Here is a 5,756-nt window from a genome sequence, read left to right on the forward strand (position 1 = left end):
AATAATGTGTATATTTGCTCCAAAGTGTTTCATCATACTGTGTCACCCTGAGAGGAACACCAAAAAATATTTAATGAATAAAAATTAACTTTTTCTTACTACTGTGTTTAAACAACATACATTTTTAATTATTTCTACATTAAAATATTATGTTTATGATTGTAAAGCCATTTTGACTTTTTTAAATAAAAGTAACAACTGAGTTGAAGCATTTTTTCTGGAGTCTTCCATATTATCATTTTACTGATTTAATTATTATTTAACCAGGCGGATCAGTTGAGAACATGTTATTGTTTACACTGATGACCTGGTTAGAGGTGAAAGGAGTAGAAGTAGGATGAAAAACCAAATAACATCCTTGGCAAAATTTTTACTACTATTATTTTTATAATCTATTTTTTGCCCAAATAAAGAGAAATGTGAATTTCTTATGTTTTTCACGATTTATTTAAAATTTGCCGATATTGTGGCCAGAAGGAACTCGTGTGTGCAAGGACAAGATTGGATTTGTAGCCAGGTAAATTGACGGCGTTGATTAATTGATCCTCTGCATCTATTACTGTATTGACAAATATTATTTGGGTTTAGATCCAAAAAAAATTTTTTTTTTAACAGACCTAACTTTGTAGCATGTTCCTCACATGTAAAGCAAGGATTACAAGAAATTTTAGCATCTTTTCTTGTTTATTAATTTTTTTAACTTTTCATGCCCAGCAGTTGAACAAAACATAAGAACTGAAGGCCTCCTGTATTGGATACATTTTACTCTTAAAATAGGGGGTTATGAATCTTCGGACACGCACAGTGTGTATTTTAGGGATGCACTAAATATTCAGCAACCAAATGTATTTGGCAGAATATTACAAAAAAAGCAATATTCAATTTTGGTAGGGGTGATTCAGAATATTGCCGCGTGATTACTGACCCCTTTTACTGACTTTATGCAATCAATGTGCATCGGCAATCTAACGCCAACTTTAAATGTTGGCTGTGTGGAAATATTTCAAAGTCCTTGTCAGCGATAAAAGACTTGCGATTTGCAGCGGTTGCGGAACTAGATTGTCAGGAGGGAGTTCATCGGCTAAAATCTTGACCATATCAGTGTTAATTGGGTATTTATTGATTGGTTGGTTTATTTCAAGCATCGATTGAAAAATACAAGACAAGACACACAATTATTTTAAACTCATTACACATTTAAAAGCAGTGCCAGGGAAGTAACCAGGGAATCTGCCTGCTGAGTAACTCAACGTTGGCTTACCAGACTAGAGCTGAAAGGACTGACAAAAAGGCCCCGAGAGTCAGAGTGCAAGGCAGTGCAGACAGCGTGAGCCTCAGTCAAGCCCCTTGCGCTGCGCAAGGGGGGAAAGCACAAGGCCTTACCAGCTGGAGAGCCCCACAGCCCTACATGAGCAACCCACCACTGCCCAGGAATTCTTGACCATCCCTCCAACCCCATGCACACAATCCCTCTTCTCACGTGGTGCAGTAAGCATATTTTTTGCATATTTCCTTTTAAATAATTTTTTCTAATGGAGATTTATGACTGATTTTTTTTTCCAATTTCACTTAAGTATTTTCTGCAATATATATGCTTCACATTTACAAACTCATAGGCATAAAGATACTACACAACTAAATCCTTCGTCACAACTGCCATTATGGTTAAATAAAGGCTGTCTGCAACCAAAAAATTGGTAAAATAGCGCAGCAAACAAAAGTTGGTCTGCATGAAATATCAAGGTGGTAGACCTCTTGTGAACCCGCAGGGCGAAAATATTCATAAATATTCATGCAGATTTTTTTTCTACAGGTAGCCTGTAGGCAACAGATTGTAACAAACACATAAAGCATCATTCACAACTGATTTTTTTGGTCATTTTAAATCATTATGATAACCACCAACCACAAAGTTATTTGGATTGCAAAGCACAACAGGAACATTTGGAAGCGGTATAGTCCTTCCTCAATCATAGAAGAAGAAGACAGATACAAACAAACTTACGTTTCATGGCAGCACAACAGCCATGTACACTGAAAAAAGCATCCCACTGTCTTGGCGCCTTCCTCACTGTCCTTCACTTTTTTGTCAAGGTAATTTTTACTCGCATTGTATTATTACATAATGGGTGTAATGTTTTCTTTCATCGTGCTATTACTAGGGCTGTAACAAGTATCCAAATACTCAGATACTTGTGATCAGCTCTCAAAAAGAGTAGGTAACAAATACAATTCAAGAAAATAGTTTTTGTTCTAAAATGCAGAAAAAACTGTGGATTTACAAAACAAGAGGAAACCAACGCACAGCGCTACTGTCACTGAAAGTAAACAAGTCTTCAAAATAAAGTGTTGGTGAAGCTTCTCATTTTCAAAGTAAGACTGGCGAATATGTTTTTGTAGTTTAAAAAAAGGTGACTGAAGTGGTATTTATTAACATAAGTCCAAGAAAACGAACTTTCTTCAACACGGGAGCTTTAGCTACATTATTTACATTCGTTTGATTTTGGTAACTCCAACAGTTTGTCATTACCATAATCCCGGTGGATTTTGAGCAATCTGAATATGACAAATGAAAACAATCTTATAAACAGAGCATAGTTTGTGTGTGGGTCCTACAGGTGTTCTACGGGTGCTAACCTATCACGTGCACACCCTGAGCATAAATCATTTGTGCACGGTAAGTAAGGAGCCAGTGAACGCATCTTACTAATGACTATGGGGACAACGATAAAAATCTGCACTCCGGATAAGATGTCGTCCCTCCTGTCTATGACCCTCCACCGGCCTGCTCAAATCAAAAACCTTTGACACCCATATGGCTCAACCCTGTACATGCTTTATAGATTAATTGGGGACTCCAATTGGCCTTACTAGTTTTAATCAAATCATTTTGATGTAATGCCAGATTTTAAAACCCAAAAGAAATATTCTGTCAAGGCTGATGTTATTTGCATGTAAATATGTGTGAGCAGCGAAAAAACGTATGGAGTATCATGTTGACCACAACATGCACACTGCTGTATTGCCTACATGCATTCTCTTCTTCTTCACCTTTCGGCTTATCCCTTTCGGGGTCGCCACAGTGAAACAGCACCTACTGATTCGCATCAGATTTGGCAGAGTTTTTACGTCGGATGCCCTTAAATTTCTTAGACTGCCAGTCAGAACTTCTGCTTCACCTTTCGGCTAAATTAAGAAACAAGAATGAGTCCCACTCAACATCTTTTAACTGATGCGAAAATAAGACATTCTTATAATATTTCAGATGTACTTTTCTCAAAGACTGTTCAGTGAAAATACTTCATGTTTTCAGGGGTAGTACTCTTTGAAGTACTAGGTCGGTCTGTAAAGGAATGGTGATGTACTAGATTTAAACTTAAGAATTAGTCCCACCCAAAGTCTGTTAATTGACAGACAAATTTGACATTTTTATGGTATTTTAGATGTGTATTTCTCAAAAACTATACAGTAAAAAATTTTCATATTTTCAGGAGCAGTACTCCTTGAACTACAAAGCAGATCTGTAAAGGAATGGTGATGTACTAAACAGAGGATCAAGAATTAGTCTCAGACAAAGTCAGCTAACTGATGTCAAAATTAGATCTTACATAGTATTTTAGATGCACTTTTCACAAAAACTATGCAGTAAAAATGCTTCATATTTTCAGGAGTAATACTCCTTGAAGGACTGGGTAGGTCTGTGAAGGAATGTTGATGTACTAAAATTCCAATCAAGATTAATTCTCAGCCAAAGTAAGTTTATGTCACTGGTGTCCTTTTTTGCACCTTTTATGATAATTCAAAAGTGAATTTCTCAAAAGCTATACAGTAACAATGCTCTATATTTCCATGAGAAATTTTCTTTTGAGCATTATGTAGGTCTGTGTAAGTTTTAGAATGTACTAAATTGAAGATTGGGATTAATTCACAGCCAAAATTAACCAATTTTATATCAGTCCTACGTGAGATTTTGTGATTGGATTTCTAAAATTCAGAAAAAAACCGTAATGCACAGTCAATTTCACATAATTATCATATGCTTTAATAGTAATATGCATTCATGAAGAGCAATAATATCACACTTCCTAAAGCTCCGCTGAGTCTAAAGGATTTTTCCAGCGAGCACAGACCTGCTACAGTAAGTTTTGTATGAAACTCGCAGAAAAAATCCAGTGACGGCTGATTTGACCACGGAAAGCGAACAGCCGCTCATTTGAGCGCAGTAAAAGACCGCACATTCATATTTTCCCAAGGTATTTGTGAAACTGGCGAATGATCAAAATCTTTTCAAGACAGAAATGTCTGGTGACCAAAATGGCTGGCACTCCTTCATTTGTCAGGCTCTTCAGCAAAAGGATGGGGTCTAAGCTGCTCTTGCCTTCCTGGCGAGCTCTTAAAAAAAGTGCGACCAAGAAAATAGTTTTGCACTGGGCGCACGTGAGTCTAAAACCCCGTGCGAATAGAGACTTTCTTCTGTCAATGGCAGTGGGCTAGTCCATACAGCATGCTTGATTAAGGTAATGCTCACATGCAGTAAGGCACAATCCAAATCATTCAGTATAGTTTAACTATGTGCCCTTTTTTGCTGTGTTGGCAACATTTTGTTCATTGGTGGTTGTTTTTTTATATGTTGTTATAGCAAGAAGCCTTTAAAAGAGTTGACACTTTAAGAGGATATGACCATGATTTCTAAGATGTGGTGTTTATTCATGTTAATCAGCTCATTGGCCTTGTGGTAAAGTGTTCTCCCTGAGATTGGAAGGTTCCTCAGAAAAATGGGACCCAGTGCTTCCTTGCTTGACACTCAGCATTAAGGGGTTAGATTGGGGGGTTAAACCACCAAATGGTTCACAAGCGTGGCTGTGTCTGCAGCTCACTGCTCCCCCAGAGAATGGGTCAAATGTGTAGAGTGAATTTCACACATCTAGATGTATGACAACGTATGGGACTTTACCGTTAACCCGTTTCTTCAAATCAACATTAAAAAAATATATTTTTCAGGAACATTCCTAAATTTAGGATTATGTATCAAACATTTTGGAATTATATCAAACCGGGAATCAACTCTCTCTTTTTCTTCCTTTGTTTCTCCACTTGTTTAGAAGAAAAGAAACAGTATGAGCACTGACACTTTTCGATTAATTTTGTTTTATTTTGTCACAGAGGTAAATAACAGATTCGAACAAAGAATAACAACCTTGTTGTGTCATGGAATAACAAGACTGTGGGGCATTTTCCCCCAGAAGAATAAAAAAAATGTTATATAAACAGGTCAGGACATCCTCAGAGTTACATTTAGACATTGCAGGCATGGAAATCTCAACTTTCTTCAATACCGTAGTGCTGCCTCTGTGTTTGTTTGAGATGAACTCAGTTTTTTTCTTGGATGGGTCTCTGACTGGCTTGAAACAAAGGACTGGGGTTGATGTTGCCAACGTTGATGCTTCCTCTAATAGATGTAACCTGCGGGGTGCGACACATTCACCTGTATTCTCGATGGACGGTGACTTTGTTATAGGTGGTGTGTTTGCTATTCACTATAACATGATGACAGAGATTCATAATCATAACACCATGCCTGAGCCACCAAAGTGCACGGGAAGGTTAGTAAGAGTTTAAAGTAAAGGTTATGTATGAAAAGCAAATAAATATTATACAATGTTGTCTTTTGCAGTTTATCTATTAGGATGATTAAAGAATCAATTGCAATATTTTTGGTAAATGCTGTGTCCTTTTTTTTTTTTTTTTTTTTTTGT

Source organism: Oryzias melastigma, linkage group LG13 (genome assembly GCF_002922805.2).
Source record: "Oryzias melastigma strain HK-1 linkage group LG13, ASM292280v2, whole genome shotgun sequence".
NCBI lineage: Eukaryota > Metazoa > Chordata > Actinopteri > Beloniformes > Adrianichthyidae > Oryzias > Oryzias melastigma.